General features: G+C 47.5%; 2 pseudogenes; both read right to left on the bottom strand.

Moving 5' to 3' along the window:
* Window positions 1–1097: 1097 nt before the first annotated feature.
* Window positions 1098–5335, bottom strand: LOC121603205 (annotated as a pseudogene).
* Window positions 5336–12083: 6748 nt separating this feature from the next.
* Window positions 12084–19684, bottom strand: LOC121603204 (annotated as a pseudogene).
* Window positions 19685–22194: the final 2510 nt, after the last annotated feature.

Genomic DNA, 22194 nt, shown 5'->3' on the forward strand with positions numbered 1-22194 from the left:
AGCCGTTGCCATGGCAACCTATAGCACTGGTGGACGTGTTTGTTTGAAACGAACGCGTGGTTCCCGCATTATTGTTTGTCGATATCAAGGCCATAGACATTCGAAACGAGTGATACAAAAAAATCAAACATAGTAAACTATGTAAAACACATTAAAAATAAAATAATCCTTTGTGAGTAGAAGTTTATACTTTATTCACCTACATTGAACTTGAAGCAGATTTTACGACATCAAAATATGTAAAAAATAATAACGATCTTTGTTTGTGTTTGTGTACGCACTGTACAACTCCCCTCCTCACTCCTCATCGCTTACTGATAACGGCGGCACGTCTGCGCCCTTTCTGAGATTTAGATCGATTTTCTGGGCTCTGGCCTTCTGCTGGTAGCTCCGACACGGAGGATGCGCCACCAGTTGTTTGTTGCTTGGGGGAAGCTTCCGTCTCCGAATCATCGTCCGAGATTACAAGCCGTGTTTGCTTTGGTGCTATCGTTTCCCCCACATCGTCCCCCTGCGAGGATATACCGCGGTTGCTTGTTAGAGGTAGTATCCATGTCCGATTCGTCGTCCGAAATAACAAGCCGCGTTTGCTTTGGCGATATTATTTTCACCTCATCGTCCGACTCAGCGAGCTGCGAAGCAGACGTTCGCTGCTTTGAAGACTTAGCTGTGCTCTGTGACTTTACGCGCTTGTTCTTTTTGCGCCGCTGTACTAGCGACACTTCCGACGTCGCATCGGACGAATCAGATCGGTTTCGTTTGGAGGTAGCAGCTGTGCGGTTTGCCGACGATCTTCATCTGCAAGATCATCTTCCGACACGATCAGCGCGGTGACATCGATCGGCGTTCTTCTTCGTAGTGGTTGTTCATATCCATTTCATCTTCTGAAGCAGCTGAAGGCCAAAACAACGCTTCGATCTCCCCGCTTCCTCGTCTTCATCCGCTGCTGTCGGTGCTCTCACAGAAAGCAGTTAATATTTCCATGCGTTTTTTCAACTCTTCCGGCGTCAGTTGAAACGGTAGTCCGATGGTACACGAACTGGAAGGAATATAAATCATTAAGAACCTTTTGAACCAGAGCTGCCAATCATTCTCACCTGCCGGCCAGTGTCCATCACACCGAGCGACCGTAGCAAAACGCTTGAATTCCGGTTTCTTCAGGGCAGCGGTTTGGTACGGTGCAATCGGAATCATCGGAACGCCTCCCTCGGTGTCTTCCGATGGATCCGAGTCTTCGTACAGACTGCGAACCTCTTCGAAGCACTTCGACGATCCACCGTACGGCTTGCTTCATGTCGTCGCCACGGAGCGCTTTCAGGTTTTTCTTCACGAGCGGCTCATTCAGCTGCTTGTTGATGCTTTGATTAAATTTCCGCCTTCTCCTCTCCTCCTCTTCGTCGGAGGAAGTGCCTATTCCTTTCGTCGTCCTGCGACGAACCATCGCTACCGCTCGCTCGCCGTTCGTTGTTGGCAAGCCGCTTCGATGCATTATTCGGCCACGTCTGCAATCAATCCCAGGTAAACCATGCGCCGAGCGATGGCCGGACGGGTGAACTTCTTTTCGAACGCTTCCGCAATGCTCTTGAGCGGGTTTTTGTCCAGCCGCAGCTCCTCGTAGAGCACACCGAGCTTGCCGTCTTCGTGGGCTCGTCAAGCGTTAGCCTTTGCTGCCGGTTTGCGTTGCTCTTTTTGGTCGGCGCCTTAAAGGTAAGGCCCATTTCCTTCAGCTTCTTCATCACGCCACGCGCGGTGCGCGTTTGATCGATCAGATTTTCAAGCAGCCAGTCGATAACATCTAAAACAGAGCACAACAATCAATCCAAGCACGGTAAGGAAAGTAAAGAAAAGGAGGATTATTCCTACCCTGATCTGTTTGTGGATTTTCTTGATTTTCCATAAACAAGCGATGCAGCTCCTGTTCCTGCTCTTCGGTCCATGCTTTTTGGGAAGCTGTGCCTTTTCCTGAAATTGTATCCAAAAAGGCATCGTAAAATTTAACTTAAAGCCACGTTTATCCATTGGTGCATACCTTCCATTATCGTTGAACACCTCATCGTAGCCTATTTCCAGTGCGCACGCGATTCGCGACGTTTTGGCAAACAGCAGCTCGGCAAACAGCAATCCACCATCATCCTCGGCCCCAGTCAGCACCTCTTGCTGCAGCTGACGCACGGTGTAAATCGCAAGCCGGCGAAGTTCGCGCGAATGCTCATCCTCGATCGCGTTCAGCACAGCTTGAAATATGCGTAAAAGTGACACCTGAAGGTAAAATAGCATTAAATATAGCGCTTAGACATTACGAAAGCATTTCCTCACCTGAAACAGCATCGAGGGCATCTTATGCTCGACACAAATGCGGTAAAGCAGTGTCACAGCCGCCCTTCAGACATGTGGTCTTGATCTTTTCCCAATCCGTTAGCACCGTCGTACAGGCATAAACCACGCGATGGTCTACCAGGCTGTATGAAAAAGGATTTTAATTGAATTTAATGAACATAAATTAAGGAAGAAGGATCATTGTTTCATACCGTTTCGAAAATTCTTCAAATTTAAAATCCTTTTCCTCATGCTAACGATTTCTGTAACGTACACAATAGAGTATACAAATATTTCAGAACTAGAACATTATATTTCCCAACACTGCTTACCTTCCTCCTCCAGCTCATCTTCTTCTTCTGAATCTTCTTGCATCTCACCATATTATCGTATCCCCATCCCCATCAGTTGCTAGAAAAAGGAGAAAAAAAACATTACTCGACACTATTGCGATCGATTACGGAGCGGAAAGCCATTACCGGAGAGACAAATTGGCGGCGAAAATGTCTTGAAGTGTGATCAGATCCTCATCCGGGGTGGCAGTCTCGCTGCCAAAGCAGCTGCTCGTCGTCAAACCGATCTGTGGCGCGTGAGTTTTAAATATTAACAACATTAAACGTTGTGAATGAAAGAAATCGAATATCAAGAGCGTACCTTGCAGCATACAGCATTTGATTGCCTGTTCGTAGTTCTTTTTCCTCAGCAACGAATGGATGCTCTTCAAACAATCTCCTCTGAAAGATGGGGAAGAAGTAAGAGCATGTTAGAAGGCATTTCAGTTTGTTCTAAGGGAAATGGAATATATTTAAATATATTTATTACTTTTGCTCCTCAACAGGAACGGAAGAGGCCGATCGAACGGCGGGGGTAGCTCCTGCTGCTTAAATTCACCATTTCCAGCAACGAGGCAATGGTTGGCGCTTCTTGCAGCCATCGATTTTCGATATTTTCCTGGAAGTTGAAATATGAACGAAATAACGAAATGAATTGAATGTTGGGGAAAAAGGACAATGTTGAATTACCTCTTGCTCTTCGGTTGTTTTCTTACGGGGTTGCTTTTTAGCCTTCTTGCGCTTTGCTTTCACCCGCTCCTGTACGCGTACCGTGCCCTTGCAGAATCGTTGCAACATGCTAAAGAATAGATGCGCCACTTCTATGACATCTCTTAGGTAAGCTCTAAAGAATATGAACAAAAAACAATTAAGCAAACTAATCTCTTATTCAGTCCTTTATCACTCACTTTGTATGTAATGCTTCCTTGAAACTCGTCAACAGGTGAAGGGTCGTTTCACGATACTCTACGACGTAGAAGATGTTGTTCTGCAGTACCGAGAGAAGCTCGGAAGCCGCTGTATCCTTATTTTTCCAGCGCATGCATATTGTTTAGAAGCTCCCGTACGTCTGGTGATTGAAACAAGAAAAATGTATTAATAATACAGCTTTCTTCATCGTTGCTCGGAATTTACCTGTATAGTTAGATGCAAACGCCTTGCCCAGACGGCTTTGCGTGTTTTATCCGTAGTAATGTTCTCGGTGTACGTGTCCATGCGTGTCACCGTCCAATGAAACGTGTCGATGTTCAAAGATTCACTGGAAAATAAAGTATCACGTGTTACAAAAACATTATCACAGAAAGAAGCCCTACCAACCATCCTCACTAGTTCAATTTTAAAACCACTGCGTGCCGTTAAACTCGAGAAAGAACCGTTAGGCCCACAGCAGGTACGAATCGTCATGAAATTCCGACACCGACGTCCCGTGCTGGCTCAGGTAGCGCCGTGCCTGGCGCACCATATTGTTGTACACGCGCAGAATCTCCATGCAGTACTCGCGCAAAAACAAGCGCACCGAAAAATGCTCTTCCGTTCGAACGTTTCCGTTTCCTTCGCGTTCCGGAACGACACTTCTGGCGATGCTTTCCGAGCTAAAGTCCATGCGCATTATCTTGCCAGCGACTGGTGGCAAACGGCATCACTGTCCGAGATGGATTTCACATTGTTGAACGTGTACGTGCCGCGAAACGCGAATGACGCCCAGCGGCGCGGTTTCCCCAAGGCTGCTGTTGTCGTTGCTGCTGCTGCAGCTGCTGCTGTCGTCGGTTGACGCGCCTTTATCAGCAACAGCTCGTCCGTCTTCTTCTCGGTGTTCGTACGCGGCAGCGCGTTGCGTCCGCCAGATGGACGGCCGACTGTTCCGGTAGGCAAGGCTCAGGATTTCGAGCGTGTGTATGAGGAAGCGGTTTTCGTGCGGCGACCCGAGTATGTATAGTATTATGTCCAGTATGCCAGCCTGGTGCAGCGCCCACAGCAAACAGTCGTGCTGGCTGGCATCGTTGTCGAAGCGCTTCTCTCGTTCCACGTTCGCCGGCACTTGCAGCACGTTCCGGATCAGCACGAGAATTCGTTCGATGATGAGTCCGTCCGCTTCGCTGCGCAAAGCCCAGTCCTGGAAAAGGAGAACATAAACCCTGAGAACAGGAACACCATTCTTCCACGACAACACTAATCATACCTGTGGAGAATCTTCTCGAGCCGATCGCCCAACACCGACCAGAAACTTTTCAGCGAGAACGCTTCCTGTACTCCTCGCAGATCTCCATCAGCCGGATGAACTTCGCTGCTCGGCCGCATCCTTCGGATAGTTACCGTTGTACAGCAGCAGCGTAGGAAAGGACAGATTCACCAGCAGCCGGAGCAACACATCGACCACGTCCGGTTTGTCGAAGTTGCTGATGACCATCGGTATCAGATCGGTCTGCACGATACGCTTGCCGCCGATGTAGCGACGGCATTCGTGCGCGGGCGGTCCTGCTTCAGGATCCAGATCAGGTGCTTCAGCCCCTGTACCGCTTCCGGATCCATCTTGTACACCTCGCCGTCCATCCATCCGAGCGAGGAGCAGACGGCATCGATGTCTGCAAAGTAAGCACTCATCGCGATAGAGTGAATAAAAGCGAATTTTCACGCTAAATGTACATAAACACAAACAATCAACACACGCACTGCACTGCACAATCGCAAGTTGGTCGAGTTTTGTTTGAAATGCGCGGGTTTTTCCTCCGCACTGACGTTTGACGAGCAAGCGGAGCGTTTGACAGTTGTGACAGCAGGAAAAATAACACGGTGCGTATACACGTACCGCGAAATATATACGCCAACTACACGCGAAATAATAACACGTTCTTCTTCTTCTGTACTCCTGATTCTTTAATTTATCATTTCTTTTCCAATTCTTCTGTTACTTACTTTTGCATTTTTGACTTACTTTTTCTTGTCCCTTTTGTAGTTGTTTATTCTTCTTGTATTTTTGTTATTGCAACAAGTTGTCGATGTAGGCCTGCGTTAGCCACTAATAAGCTCTGCTGGCACTAAAATCACCGACAAACCGACATGACACTGGCGTTACAAAAGTGTCCCACACGAAGTACTGTCATTTACCAGTGAGGCGAACACTTCTGTCAAAGTAAGCTCTGTTCCCTGCTGCTTCGATGTAAACAACTTTTCTAAATACAAATGGCAAAGGAAGTGTGAGGCAAGATTTTGTGAGAATTATTGGACAAACACCCAGGAAAATCATTTTATAAGTTTCCAAATCAATGCAAAAGATGTGAGAAGTACATAAAACAAAACGCATACGAAATTGCGAAGAAAACCAAAAAGGGGGTTTAGCAGTTCTTCTCTGTGTCAGTGTAGTAAGCGAATCATTATAGAGATGGCGCTAGTGTTTAACGTATTTTCATTTGAAATAAGGAGACAACTTTTGAAGCTCATTTTGTTCGAAGTGTCACGTCGGTTTGTCGGTGCTAAAATGGCATAAATTTAGCCGGTCTAGTGGTACAGTCGACAACTCGTTCTACTTTTCAACATACCCGTCATGGGTTCAAGCTCATAATGGAACGTACCCGCATACCTAGGACTCACTATCCTGCTATGGTAATAAATAAGTCACTGAAAGCCGAGCCCAATAGTAGTACAGGCAGGCCTTGACCGACAACGCTTATTCCCAAACAGCCAGCTCGTACTTTATAGCTGATTTAGGGCTGTTTAACGAAAAATTGTTCTGATGTCGTACTTTGTGGCTGATTAAGAGATACACGGTACTTTGCGGAACTATGGAGCTTTTTAACAGGCACATGGTACTCTTTGGAACTTTGCGGCTGATCAGCACTATGTGTAGGGTTCATGATGGACTTGAAGGCTTGTTAAGAAAGGGTACTGAACTTGGTGGAACTTTATAGATTTTAATGCATGATATCAGTACGAACTGGCTCTTGTCAAAGTGTCAAAGACGGACGCCGGCAATAATCTCATTGCTGCTGCACAAGTTAGATTCGTTAATTGAAGAATGAATATTGAGTGAAGTGATTGTGAATTATCAGTAAATGTGTAAATTTGTGTAATTCATTAATACAAAGGAAAAATATACACATGTGTTTAAACGAAAAAAATCTTGTTGTTTATTTCATCGATGACGCTTGCTTGAAAATAAAACACAAAGAAAAAATCCCTGGCATAGTGGCATAAGGAAGCTGCTTAGGCGCTGTTTGAAGACCCACATAGAACTTTGATGCTGTTATCTACTGCAAAAGGCGAATTAGAGCAGCGATCTTTAGCGTGCCAAAATGAGCTGCTTAAGCATTCTGGCTATTTGGGTTGTACCAAGAAGAAGAAGAAGAAAAGGATAAATAACTGGTTTAGTTGATCCTTTGCAGAATAGTCGGTCCCAAGTACAAAAAATTGGTCCTCAAGTGCCACAAATCCACGTTTAGACCCCTAAACGGAGTATAAACGTCTCAAGCTCTCACCCTAAAAGGAATCTAGAAAGACTTCGTTTAGCAGATGATAAACGGCTGATGCATCCTAAAAGTAACAGCAAGCTGGTGACACCATCTGTTGGTGGGATACCCAAGTGCCACAAATCCACTAAACGACCACTAAACGCTTCTCTAAACGACTCAAGTTCTCTACCTAAACGGAATATAGAAAGACTTCGTTTAGCAGACGCCAAACGATCATGCATTCTAAAAATAGCAAAAAAGCTGGTGGCGCTATCTGTTGGTGGGATACCCAACCAGTTCATCGCTTCCCGCTTGGAGAGAGCTTTCTCATTTCCTCTGTACTGTTGTATGGTTTCGCATTGAAGTTATGCATCGCTAGAACTAGAACGGCGATACGATTGTTTAAATACTAAACTCCAACAGAAACCACCAGCACATGAAGCAAGTGAGATTTGAGCATGGTCATTGGTGTTGATACCCACGTATCTAACCACACGACCATTCATATAGATTTTTACTCAGAAAGTTAGAAGGCTATATAGGTCATAATAAAATGCAACTTGTCGAAATACATTGCAAGAAAAGGATAGCAATATAATGATGAGTTGTAATACGCCATCTATTGATCAAACCAATGAAGCTGTGGAGCTTTCATTTTTTCTATGGATATTCAATTTTCCAGTCGTTTAAGCTTAATCTGTGGCGCTTGGGTAGCCACACCCCAAGTGCCACAAATCCACAAAACGACCACTAAACGGCTTCTAAACGCCTCAAATTCTCTACCTAAACGGAATATAAAAGACTTCGTTTAGCAGACGGCAAACGACTCATGCATTCTAAAAATAGCAAAAAGCTGGTGGCGCCATCATCTGTTTGTGGATACCCAACCTGTGGAGCTTCCTCGCTTGGAGGAGAGCTTTCTCATTTCTCTGTACTGTTGTATGGTTTCGCATTGAAGTTATGCATCGCTAGAACTAGACAGCGATACGATTGTTTAAATACTAACTCCAACGGAACCTACAGTACTGAAGCAAGTGAGATTTGAGAAATGGTCGTTGGTGTTGATACCCACGTATCTGACACACGACCATTCATATAGATTTTTACTCAGAAAGTTAGAAGGCTATATAGGTCATTATAAGATGAAACTTTTCGAAACACATTGCAAGAAAGGATAGCAATATAATGATGAGTATTACAATACGCCATCTGTTGATCAAACCAATGAAGCTGTGAAGCTTTCATTTTTTTCCTATGGATATTCAATTTTCCAGTCGTTTAACTAATCTGTGGCGCTGGGACAGAGGAGCTTTCCTCGATTTGAGTGCTTTTTCATAGCATTGTTGTATGGTTTCGCATTGAAGTTATGCATCGCTAAGACTAGAACGGCGATACGATTGTTTACATTAGTGATGTGCTCTTTGGAGCGCACACCCACGACTCCGATCCGACTCCAGATATTGTCCGTATACTAGTTTCGTCGAAGACGTCCGGAGTCGCCTGGAGTCGTCGGATTCATTCGGAGTCGAAGTCGTCCGGAGTCGTTTGGAGTCGTCAGAGGCATCCCAAGACGACCGGAGTCGACCGGAATCGGAATCATTCGGAGTCGTCCAGAGTCGATCGGAGTCGACTGTAATCGGATAACGGACGACTCCAAACGACTCCGAATGACTCCGGATGACTCGGATTTCCAACGACTCCGACAGACTCCGCGCGACTGCGACGACTCCAAAGGGCTTTGAACGACTCCGGAAGACTCAGACTCCGAATGACTCCGGACGACTCCGTGCGATTCGAGACAATTCCCAACGACTCCGTATAACGCTGGGCGGACCTACTTTCCGGAATCGAACTGAGATTTGAGTAACGATGGTGTTAGCTCATGATACCCGCGTATGGGCGTGTGGTCAGGACCATTTTTATGGATTTTTGCTCAGTAAGTTACAATGGTATATCGGCCATGATACATAAAGCTAGGCGAAACACATGGCAAGAAAAATACAACAATATAATAATGTGTTACAAAACGCCATCTATTGAGTAAACCATTGAAGCTATGGAGCTTTCGTTTTTTTTCTATGGATAATCGATTTTCCAGTCGTTTAAGCTTAATCTTAATCTTAATAGGTCAGTGTTTTTAACCTTTCTGCAACTTTTCGTCACATATAATTAGTTTAGTTTAGCTAATTTCTATAGAGACTTTTAAATATAGCTTATTCGCCTTTTCCCACACATTGGCTGCATGTACGATTTCATTCCCCACAAGTTCATGAGCGCGGGGAGAGTGTAGCAATTCATGGTATTTAGCGGAATTTTGATAAAATTTTATTTTGATTCAAACCACTCCTATTTCGTTTTATTCTTCGATGGTTATTTGATTTTCTATTCGTTTAAGCTTCAACTTTTACTTACTTACTTATCCGGCGCTACAATCGCTTTGCGGGCGCTCAGGAGTTTTCGAAACCGTTCACGGTCGCGCGCCTTCATCTACCAGTCCGTTATTCCGGCCTTAATGGTGGACGCCTCCTCTCCATCTGCCACCTCAATTTCTCTGACCTTTTCCCCTCTGTCCTAAAAATACTTCATGGGCTAGGTCCTACGTTTCCATGCGTACAACATGGCCAGCCCGCCGGAGCCTGGCGAGCTTGATACGCTGTACGACAGTGAGGTCGCCGTACATCTCGTATAGCTCGTTGTTATAACGGCTCCCCTATTGTCTTTCCACACATACGGGGCTAAGAATGCTTCTGAGCATCTTCCTCTCGAACGCGGCTAAGAGGGTTTCGTCAGGCACTTATACAGGTGCTATATAGTCCCAGCTTCGTACGTCGCGACAGGTTCTTTGAGGTGCACCGATTTTTCATGCTGTAGAATGACCGGTTGGCAGCCAGCATCCTTGCGCCCAACTCAGCTTCCATGCTATTGTCGTTGCTGGCCTTTGACCCAAGATAGGTGAATTGTGAGACGACTTCAAAAGTACGACCTCTCGCATCCGTAGGTCTCGTGAACTCATCTGAGAAATGACTGGTTTAATTGATCCATTGCAGCATAATCAGTCCTATACGTGGCAGGGACTGATTAGGCAGCAATTTACAAAGGGTTGTCCCATACGTGGCTTGAATCCATAACCAGTATTTAATTATTTTTCATCTTATTTATTCCTTCTTATTGGCTTTTTTATTCCTTTTATTCCGCTGCTCCATCTGCTGCTTATTTAATTTTAATCATTTTGTTTTGAATATTTGTTATGTTTCCCTTCGTGTTCTTCTTATTTGCATTCTTCTTCATCTCTTATTCCCTTTCTACTTCTTCTTGTTTTTTATTTATATCTTCTGCTATCGGATTCCGCAGCGAATCAATTATGGTATTCAGGTAGGTAGCGTACCAGGACTTGTTTCCGATTCGATATGATTCCGAGCGTTTCAGAGCTATCTTGGATTCGGTAGGTTCTTGGGTCGGTATGGGATCGGTTTCAGGACATCTGATATGAGTCAGGAACGGTATATTGTCGGATCAGTTTCTGGAATGGTATGGGTTCGGGATCAGTTCCAGGAACAATGAAGGTTTGAGATCAGTTGAAGTTCTAGAGCGTCTGATTATGGGTTCGGGGTCGCTTCCAAAGCCAATAAAGGTAGAAATGATACAGATTGAATTACTTACTAGTGATGGGTCATACGACTCCACAAACGGATCGACCCGGAGTCAGGTGCGGCTTGGCCGACGGCACTTGATCGATTCCGACCCGTGAGTGCAACGAGTTCAATAGGTTCAGCAAAGCATATGCGACTTCGACCCGTGGGTGCAACGAGTTCGGTAGGTTCATACGAGTTCAATAGGTTCATACGAGTTCGGTAGGTTCATACGAGTGCAGTGGGTTTAGTAAGTTTGGTGGGATCAAACGAGTTCAGTACGTTTAGTGGGCTCAAACGAGTTCAGTTGACTTCATACCAGATAGCAAAATAGTCAGTCCTACGAATGGGGATCACGGTCCTTTCTGGGCTTGAAACCACGGAATCAAAATTACGACCTGGAGCGCTCCGGGTGCATGTGGATGGCTCCGACACGGTAGGTTCGGGTCGACCCGCCCATCACTATTGCTTACCGTGAATCAGCTATTGTCAATTTCTCTTTTTTCCACCTCCTATATCTTATGACGTCATCAATCACCAGAAAGCCACCAAGCATTGATACGCTGAAAACCCTCTGATATCATCAATGATAACCCACGACACACACACACACACACACACACACACACACACACACTGTGATACACTCCATAGCGCATACTTCGCAAATCAAAGCAAACCAAACCCGAAACGGATACAAAAAAGCCTACAAATGTTTATTTTATTCATTAATTAATTTAATCGTTATCATTTGTTGGAAAAAATCTCTGTCACTGAACTTCAGGTATCCTTAGCTCTACGTAGCTAGTGGCAAAGTTGTTTTTTGTTGGTTTTCTTCTTTTTTTTGTTCTTGTTTTTGTTTGCTTGTAATTATTATTCTATACTTTAAATGATGTTGTTGTCTTGTTGATGTTGTTGTTCGTGTGTTTGATGTTTTCCGTTACCGTTATGTTTTTTTGTTTGCTTGCTTTACTTTTATAATTCTTTCTTTCGCGTTTATGCATGTTGTTTTTTGTTGTTGTTGCTTGATTACTATGCGTTTTAGTAAATAGTTGCTGCTTGCCCGCTGGCTGGCTCGTTTGCTGGTTGCGCAAGCGCATTTGCGGCGACGTGAATTTGCGACGTGTCTTTTATTGGCAGGACCTCTATACTTCTGCGCCATTTGCCTTATTACCTACTACCCCTATTTATCAGCATGTACTTGTGATTGCAGCTTGTATGTGTGTGTGTGTGTGTCTGTTTGTGTATGAGTGTGTGTGTTCGTGTCCCATTTTCCGTCTTAAATTGAACCCTAAATAAATGGAAGCGTACTTGGAGTTGGAAAGTTCTTCACACCTTGTTGAAGAGGTTTTTGAATATCTTCAGCGCAATAATAAACACGGAGCTCCACAGCAGGTAGAACAGGCCGCTGTTGAGCTTTTTCGTTTCCGCACCTTCGACTCCTTCAGCTTCCGCTCCGCAATGCTGGGGCTGCGCGGGCTGCGCGGCTGCACCGCGTACTTGATCACGCCCGGCACAAAGTTCCGGTAGTACTCGGTCCAGTCGATCTTCCTGATGTCGAGCGGGAACATCTCCGCCTCGAGCGGGGACATCTCGTCGCTGATCCGGCGGATGTTGTCGTTCGTCATCTTCCAGTCGTTCAGGCAGAAGAAGCGCAACACTTCGCTCAGCGTCACCATCTTGGAGAACAATCGTTGCATACTGTGCGCAGAGAGAGAGAGAGAGAGAGAGAGAGAGAGAGAGAGAGAGAGGGAGAGGGGGTAAAGATTAGCAAACATACTTCCAAGGGTCAAGGGATCTTGTGCAAAAGGTGTACATGCAAAGGGAGGGAAGGTCACAATCATCAAACATTAAAGCACTGCACCGAGAGAGCTAATTAAATAATTGCATCTTGTAAGAGCTCTTGTAGCCGGGCAGTTTGAGGTCTTCGCGAACAGTGTTGTTCGCTTTGGACAAACCGAAAGTAAAGATAATAAAAAACAACAACAACAACAGCCTTCACGCATCAGACGGCTGACATAACTTGAGCCGCAGCCCATTTTTAATGCGAACGCGATGTGTGTGTGCTATGTAATAGGTATGTCGCGAGATTTCGTGCTCCCAAAAATTAGCATCCTCGGGCGCGCGCGCGGGCGCGCGCTGGTCTAGCGCATTTGCCAAAACCGGATTGAACCCCGGCAGTGATGTGTGGGGCTATGATGATTCGGCCACTAGGCCACACTACGTATCGGGACCTTCCCGGGTGGGTACGCACTGTCTTTTTCTGATTTTGGGTCAAAGTGTGTTACATCATCGTGACAACGCGCCTCGGTCAGGGGCGCACGGGGGCTCAAACGGATTGCGGAGGATCGGCGTGGTGCCTTATGGACTTCCCGCGCAGATTAGAAAGAGGTCAAACGGTTGTGTGTGGCTGTTGCTTAGCCATCTATCCGGGTGAGGGAGAAATCGTAAACCTTTGCAGTTATTGGTTATTGGAAAAAAGTGGGATTTAAGTACCCTGATATCATATGAGGTTAGTTAATACGTTTTTATTATGTAGACAACGGGAATATGCGCTGTTAAAAGTGCTTAAGATCTCGTCAGAAAGTGAAACTCTTCAAGAAATGTCAAACAGTGTTTCCTAACCGTCCCATTCCACCGCTCAGAGACAACGTTGCGTTGCAGAGAGTAGCTAATTTCATCTCGGGTCGCCTTTAGAAAAGCAATCATAAGCCCTTCTTGTTACGTATCATTGCCCCAATCGGTTTTACTCGGAACCGGTAAAGAACGCTGCAAGGGACGAACCTTTTCCATTGCCGCTCTAAGCGTCAATTGCTTGGCGTTTTGCAATCGCAAACCCCCCCGGTGCAGTTCTTGAGCAGTGTGTATGAACGGTTCATCGGCACCATAGATCGGCGCTAATTATGCAATCGATTCACCTGCAGCAGCTACAGCAGCAGCAGCCATGCAACTCTCCCGGCTCGATTGCCTTGGGAGCACCGTGTCCGAATTCGGTGACATGGCCATCTACCATTCACCTCGCAGCGAAACTCCAATGTGTGTCTGTGTGTCCGAGCAGCATATGAGTCCGAGGGCATCGTAGTCATCGTCATCATCATCAGCATCAACTCTCAAACCCTCAAGAATCTTGTCTATTGCGGTGCATTTAGTGCAAGGTGGCTCATGCAAACGCCAAACATGGTTCAATACACCGCAAATCGGGAAAGCGGTTGACCCTGGAACGGCTTGTTCTTGCCGCGCTAAGACACGATTTGTTGCGATTTGTCGCGATCGTATTACGCCAGTGTCGTGCCGAATGCCAACCCTTTCCAGCGTTCAGCGGTTAGTACAAGCACCAATTTACTCATTACCTCGATCCGGTTGCCGTTGCTCAACAGCTGACAACCCGCCACACATACTGCAAACGATCGATCGATCGCAGATTGAACTTCACAAAACATTGTGCGCGTTCCCAGACTGTGACGTAAAAGGAAAGCATCAAAACTAAACTATAAATAATCTTCGTCTGAAATTTCGGACCCTTGTTCTGGTTCTTGCATTATGTTACGAAATACTGTGCTGGTGCGTTCTGGAAGCCAGCATCCAGACAGCTCAAGAGTAGAGCCTTCTCGTCTCGCAAAGCGAAAACAAAATAGCAAGCCAATTCGATCCTTTCTCAGGCCAGCCAGCATTCTCGGGTTGGGTTCGCTTCATTTTTAATGAGCTTAAATGTTGCACAAACAACGCCGGACAGTGACAAGTTGTTTGGGGATGCTGGAGGGTTCGTTGCCCTGTCAACGGGCTGCACGTGGATGAATTTTGTATCGAGTCAGATTCTCCTTACAGAGATCGATCGATCCTGCAGGACAGCAAACCGGGAGGTGCCGAGGTGCTGGACCGTAAACCAGCCCATCTAACTCCGCTGGGAGTATGCAAATGAGCGGTGTGTGTGAAGCAATTTTGTGTGTTGTGTTTTGCTGGTTGTTTATTCATTTGTTGTGTTTCGGAACCGTTTTTATTCCCGGTTTCGTAGTGGATTTTCTGGAACGTTTCTATTCCCGCTTGCTTCCCGTATTGCGAAACATTCTAAGCGCCTGCGAGGTATGCAATGTGCTGCGTTATTCTCGAAGCAGGCAGTGGCTCTTAATCGGTTGGCATTATGCAGGGGGATATTTGTGCATTATTTGAATTGTTCACCACGATTGGTGCTGGTTAATAGTAAAACAGTAAGATTGATTGCAAAAAATGGGAGAAAATAATAGCAAAGCGTCTGCACATGGTACAGATGGTGAAATAGTTTCCTTCGTAACGGAGATATTTTTTTTAGTAGAGAGTAATTTGCTGAATTACCCCCTACTCAAGCTGCATTACCCAGGGGGCAAAACGCGTAATGATGAGGTGCAGAAAAGAAATATAATAATGCTGATTTGCGAAGAAAACAGTTGCAATTAGCCAAACAGTGATGATAGTTCTTGTATTCAATTTCGTTTGCGTTCGTTTTTTCTCAAGTGGAAATGTTTCGGTTTTTAGAAGATGAAGCCTTCTGATTTGAGAATTTCAGTAATTATTCACCAACGGTATCTCTTATCTGTTGAAGTATGCACACATAATAGCATTAAGACATCTGTGTCTGTCTCTATACGCTTCAATGGTTGCTGATGAAGGCCACACTCTGGCCGTAATTAACACTTTTCAATAATGAACTGCTTTTACACCTCACCAGCTTTGTTGTTCTCTTTTCCCCTCTCGCAAACGCCATCGTGCATAAATATGTTATCGGATCGTTAAATAATCTTATAATTGGTACAAATCAAAACAGCTCAAACAGAGCAACAACAACAAAATACCACCAAAAAATTAAGAAATGTCGGTTACGTACGCCACAACGTCATGTGTCTCGAGCAGGCTTTTCTGTGTCAACGAAATGAAAACTCATCACCCAGACGGACCCAAAAATTAAAACAAAGAAGGTAAAAACGTAAAACAAAAAAAATAACGCACACACACAACCATCTGCGTGTAATACACTCGCACAAAACGAAAGAGAAGAAAAACGGTTCGAATTGATTTAACAATCGTAAAGCCCGTTTCTTGCTTTCTCTCTCGCTCTCTCTCTTTCTCGCCTTCCTCTCACCTATAAAGCGCGTATCTTTGGCTTACGCGGCGGCGAAGATGCTTCAAAAGCGGGGCATGAAAAGCCTCCACACCGCTCCACCCGCTGAGCGTACGGAAAAATTGCAACCCCTGCAGATCTTTAGCGCTCCTTTTCTCCCCCGCCCTTGCCGATGAGTCACTCGCGAAACGGGATCGAGTTCATCGATCGCACACAGGCGCGAGCGCGCGCGTGCCCGTTTGATCGTTCGGTGAAAGCTTTATGAAACCCGGTGTGCAATTTGCATTACGAGCGAAAATCAACGGCGAAATGAAGAGTGGCGGCGAGGTACGCGCGTGTGTGTGTGTGTGTGCGCGAGCGAAACAACACAACACAACCGTTCCATTTCTCGATTTCGTTCGATGGCCTCTTCGGCGTCGAGTCTTCTTAACCTTCCCAGTGCGAGCGTTTTGGATTATCATTCGGTACAAGTTTCCCCACCCGCGCAGGCTCCAGCCGACGTCGTCCTCCGCTCGACGGTATTAATTTATGGTACACTGCGTCGAATTTTCCTTTGCCTGGCCCGTAAAACTTCTCCCCCTTCCCATCCAGAGTGTGAGAGAGAGAAGGGGGCTCGGTTGCGTGGCGCTACTACAATCCGCTCTATTTTTGCTCTGCGCTCTGTTGCGCCGTTCCCGCATCCAACTCGAGAGGCCGCAATGTTTGCCGGCTAACCCAGTTTTGCCATTGATTAAACACAGCGAAAACCCTTCCCCACATCGCCCCTTGCTCGCGAACAAAACCAGGAGACCACCGAAGCCAAACCGGAGCAACAAACTCTCTAGCGCGAATTTCGCGCGAAACCTTTCCAGTGTGTGCGAGGGAAAGATACAGTGGGGATCAGTTAAAGGAGGTAGGTAGGTCCGGCACACACCAGAGGGGTTGGTGTGTGCCATTTTCCCCCTATTTTTGCTGCTGTACGCCATCCATCCATCATAGACAGGCCCTTATCCTAACCGGAGAACTGGGAAGGAGAGCTGGAGAAAATAAAACCTCAAGCTCCTAAGTGTGGAGTTCCCGTTATCGCGTTGGTTATAGAGGGCCTCGGAAGCGGGAAGGCCGCAGACCACAAACTGGCACAGCTGACGAGGCTTTCCCTCGGATTCCCCGCGAGCCGTCCCATAGGTGCCCCGTTATGTTGCGCTATTCTTGCTTCAAACCTGTAGGTGCATCACAGGCACAAAAGAAAACTATGTCAGGACCACTAGACCCATGGACCAGACCTTGGCGGGGGGAATGAAAAGCTAAGGCGCAAACTACTTACATTTTTTCCTTTCCACTGAAAGTGCGGATCAGATCCAAACAGAAGGCCTGGAACATCATGATTCGCTTGCAGATTGCGTACCGCACCGGGTTGACCGTGATTGTGCCGGTGAAGTATTTTCTGGTGAGATAAGAATGAAAGAGAAAAGGAAGAGAGAGACAGTTAGACATTGGTTCAATTCCCAGAGGGCATTTTTCTTCGTTTTTGGCTTTATAAAACACTTACGCCACTAGTTTCCGGATTGGTCCGAGTCCGCTGAAGAATCCGTTGATCACCTGGTCCCAGGTCCAGAGGTTGCAGTCGTCGGTGTAGTTGTACACGGGAATGCTCTTGGTGACGCTCGACTTGCTCACGTCGTGCGCGCACACCAGCAGCGCATTGACGCAGAAGTCGACCGGTACGATGAACGGCTTCTTTTTGGGATCGAGCAGGGCGGCACTGTACAGCCCCTGGGACAGTGGCACCACCATGCCGCTCGGACCGTTGAAGTTATCGACCCATCCAGGTACGGGCTCCCGGTAGCTGGAGGTCACTGAGAGCGAGAGAGAGAGAGGAGAGGGAAGGAGATAGAGAGACATAGAGCCGGTCAATAATGTCGAATGTTTGTGCTTGGAGGGGTGGTTGTTAATCGGGCGCGTGAATTGAACCGAAAGGCAATGGAGAACACAATGTCCTTCACTATCAAAGACACGCGGTAGTGCCTCGTGCTGTAAAGCCACGTGAGCGGGCTGGAAAATTACCGAATCACTTGCTTTTCATTAATCCAGTTCGAACCGACCGGTTTGGAACGCTAATTAAAGGGGAAAAGCTAGTACAATGATAGTGATAAGATGTGTATCGTTCTATGCAGACTGCAGATCGAGAAAAACGGATCGGAGGAGCGTGGTGCGTGTAAAACGGCTGATATTTGCGTGTTTTATCGTGTTTCGCATTAGCATATCCACATTGATCGGTAGCGTATCGTCTTAATTAATCGTTTGTCTGAAGGAAATTGATAGCGTCCTATTGTTTTGAACTGACACCGCTTTACAATTCTAACTAGATTGTCTGGCATGTTATTATTAGTAAGGCTGACCGGATTTCCTCTTGATTGTACGTTTTATCAATGCTACTTCTCAGCTAAATCGATAAAAAAAGGTGAAGCGTGTGTTTCAATTGCATCAATGCTCCGATCACTAATTGTTGTTATGCCGATCTGTATCTTATTCTCTTCCGTTCATTTTTTCTCATCAAATTAAGATCCCATTAAGCACCCACTGCCCCCATCACCCGCACACTACCTACCTATCGGTGGCCGAAAGATGCCCACCGGCAGATGGCCGAACTTGTCGCGCACCACCACCTCGGCGCACTTTTTGCTGAACGTGTACGAGTTCGGGAAGGTGCCGAGCACGACCGGCGACAGGAACTGTTTGTGGTCGTCCTGCAGCTTCGCAAACGTGCTCTTGATGTTGTCGTACCCGCCGAACCCGATGTCGTCGTAGATCTTCTCCTCGATCAGCGTCCGTTGCAGTTCGAGTAGAACGTCGACACGTGGATGACGGACTTGATGCGCCGGGCACCGCTGAGCAGGTTGAGCACGCGCCGCGTACACTCGACGTTCGTTTCCAGCGCCTGGTCGAGCGCCTCGTTAAAGTTGACCGAGGCGAGCAGATTGAACGCGACCTCCACCTCCTGCCGGAGCCGATCGCGCAGCGCCGGCTCCAGGCCGAGATCGTCCCGCTCGAAGTTTACCTCGACCGCCTCGATCTTGTCGAACAGGGCCTTCGCTGCCTTGGTCTCGTTCCGAACACGGTCGAATAACTGTAGGCAATAAGAGACGGGGGAAAGAGCGAGAGATGAGTAAACACAGCAAGATGCCCGGATATTGGGAAAGTGATGCGATGCGGGGAAGGAACGGTGTTTACTAGCAAAAAAAAAGAAGTTCTTAATGGAAAATGAGACCAAAATCTAGCGGTAGGCAGTGCAAATTGCGTGCAGGAGTGAGGAGCGAAACAGAATTATCTCAAATAGAGTTTTCTGAGCTGAAGTGCCAAACTACGCGGCCCAGATTCGGGCGAGGATCGCAATGCCGCGGCCGCGTGTTGAGCAGCGCGAGTGCGCAATAACGAAATTTTTGCTTAATTAAGCATAACGGCTCCACGGTACGCCGGCCAGGCCTAGTCACTTGTGCGCACAAACTGCTTCCCGTCGCTCATTTGCCCCACTTAACCACATCCGCGGGCGCGTGGACGCGCGTGGCCGTCATCATCATCTACGTTCGCTCCTCCACTTACCATCGACTTAAGAATCTGCTCCAGCCGCATCTGTGCACTGTAGTCGCGCTTCCGGCGTATCAGCACGTATATCTGCGCGCCTCCAGACAGCGAGCAGCTTCTCGAGCAGCACCTTGCCGAGGAAGCCGCTCGCGCCAGTGATCAGCACGACCGAGTCCTGGTAGAACTCGATCACCTTCGAGCCGCAGGTGTCACTCATCTTCGTGCCGTTGCCGTGGCCGTTGTGAAGATGCGTCCGAACCGCTGCACCTGGCTCCTGGCGCTGCACCCTGATAGGCCCTATGGTGACGGGTTATGGTTTTGATGTGTGCGTCGGTGTGCGGTTGGCGCTCGATCGCTCGCTCGCTCTTTGCCGGCGCGACGGCTCGTTGCTAACGAGGGACTAATGAGGCGCGAAATAGCTCACTGCCGAGCGTAATGGTGCGACAGCTGGGTTTGGAGCGGTTTTGTCGCACACACAATCACACTGGCACCCACACACACAAACGCGCGCGCGTTCACAACCAAAGAATATTGCACATAGGGAAGGACGGGAATCACAGGGCCGGGGCGTTGTATTATCCAACGATTATCATTGATAATACCGTAGGTAATAATGCACACACACGCGCACAAGCAACTCACACTATCTCACACACACAACCACTATTTCTTCACGGTGAAAAAGGCCTGTGAACCTGGATTCGAACCACATTAAGCACGGGTGTTGTTGTTATTCCGCACTCGGGACACACACACTCTGCGGGGCACAAAACTTGGGAAACACTGACCTGCGGTAAAGAATTCCTGTAAACAAACACAACATTTAGAATCGGAAGCGAAGGGTTTCCTGCAAAAAATAGCACACACAAAAAAAAAAAACCAGCGCCCACGGCCATCTTCACGCTTCTTATCTACTTATCGTTGCACCCTTGGAATGAGGGGGAGAGAGGGTAATTCCCCCGTTACGCCACAAGTGTTAGGGTGTGGGGCCGCTTGGAACAGCGAAAAAGCGGAAGATTTCAATCAACATTGCTTGAACACCTCGCACCACCACCACTGCCAGTACAGCCCGCTCCGCTGCAGCAACAGGGATGTACGGGACGTAAGTGCATCGACATGTAAACAAATGCAGCCCTTGCAACTGCCGCCCTCCTTTGATTTGGACGACGCTGCAATGGACCCGACCCGCGAGAAAGCTGCTCAAACTGAGTGAGTGAATGAGAGAGAAGGAGAGAGTATGTGTCCAAGTGAAAGAGGTTCCCTGCGATTGTGTGGAGCCCCCCCCCGCCTCTTACAGGGGCAACAAATCAGGCGACTACATGTCCCTTCTCCAGGGACGACTTGGGGGGCTTTATTACTCGTGACCGGGGGCACACGCTCGCACCCTCTCTCTCTCTCTTTCCTCTTCTTCAAATTTTCGGTGCACTTCTGCCCCGGTGCCACATGTAGATTAATCAATTTACACCGTTTCCGTTTTTCTCCTGGCACAGGCACGCTGCGAGCTGTCAAACCGCGGAAAAGCACGTGCACGGCAGTGTGTGCGCATGTGTACCGCCGTGGCTATTATAAGGAGGGAGAGTAGGGGAGGAGGGGAGGTCAATTGGTACGCCAGCACCGAAGACTGGCTGGGTTGGACGGTGCCCCTAAATTGCATCAGGCATTTGAAGCTTCAAGCGGAATCAAGCGCGTTTTAAAGGGGGGGGAGAGCGCGAAGAGAAGCCGCCAAGAGAATTAGCGACGAGGACGTGGTCGTGTCACACAACGCCGCATTTGTGTCGTATCAGCAGAAGAAAAAGAAGAGGAAAAAGTATAGCACACACATACACACTCCATGCGGAATGATAGCTCACATACACGCACAATCACACACACACACACACGCGACACGGTATGACTTTCGCTGTCGCCTGCCGCGCGTCGTCTTCCGGATAAGAGATTCGCGGCGGAGCCGGAGGGAAGATAATTTTCCCTTGTTGCCTAACTTCCTGCTCCGTTCCCTGTGGGATGGGCAGTATCGGAACGGGGACAGGCGCGGCCAGCTTCTTTCGGTCAGTCGTTTCGCTCTGTGTTTGGCTGGAGTGGCGAGTTTTGCCCATCCAATAAATCTAATCGGAGGTCCTAAAACTCAAAGGCAAAATCCAAGCAGCAAAAGCCCCGTCAAACCCATTGGATATGGTGTTCCCCCAGTTCCTGGCCATTGAAGCCCCATTCACGGAAAGACACAAGCACTCGCACACACACACACACGCAGGAGTACTTTTCTTTCGTCGCCCCTTTCTTTTTTGTGCGCACACTCGGGGCCGGGCGGTCGCAACCTTCTCTCTGTCCCGCCATCTGGCGCTCCGCAATCGAAAACCCGCACGGACGAACTGTCACGTCGTTGCCCTTTTTTGCAGCTTTAAGGCATATACTTGCACGACATCATTCCGGGCTCCAGAAGGAGGAATGATTTTTTTTGCATTGCGTTGATTGGCATAGAGCCTGTTCCTGCATAAACGAGGCACCACCGCGTTTAGAGTTACAAACGGGGGCACGTGCTGCGTTCTGTGCCGTGAATCCGCTGGCAGACGTCGTTACTGCCTAATCTGCCTGGTTAAGGTCGTTTCGACCCCTAAACACACTCAGACACACACACACGCACGCACGGAGAGTTCCATTTAATGTCCTGATGGGCTCCTGGCGACGTACCCCTTGGTGCTGGTGATTTGCACCTCTGTCTGTCCGTTTTTTTTATTTCGAGACCAATTTACTACCTACTCCTGTTACATCCCAACCGCCTCCTTACGCACGCGGGTGTCGTGTTCGCAGGTACTGATGGA

The sequence above is a fragment of the Anopheles merus genome, unplaced genomic scaffold (genome assembly GCF_017562075.2).
Source record: "Anopheles merus strain MAF unplaced genomic scaffold, AmerM5.1 LNR4000918, whole genome shotgun sequence".
NCBI lineage: Eukaryota > Metazoa > Arthropoda > Insecta > Diptera > Culicidae > Anopheles > Anopheles merus.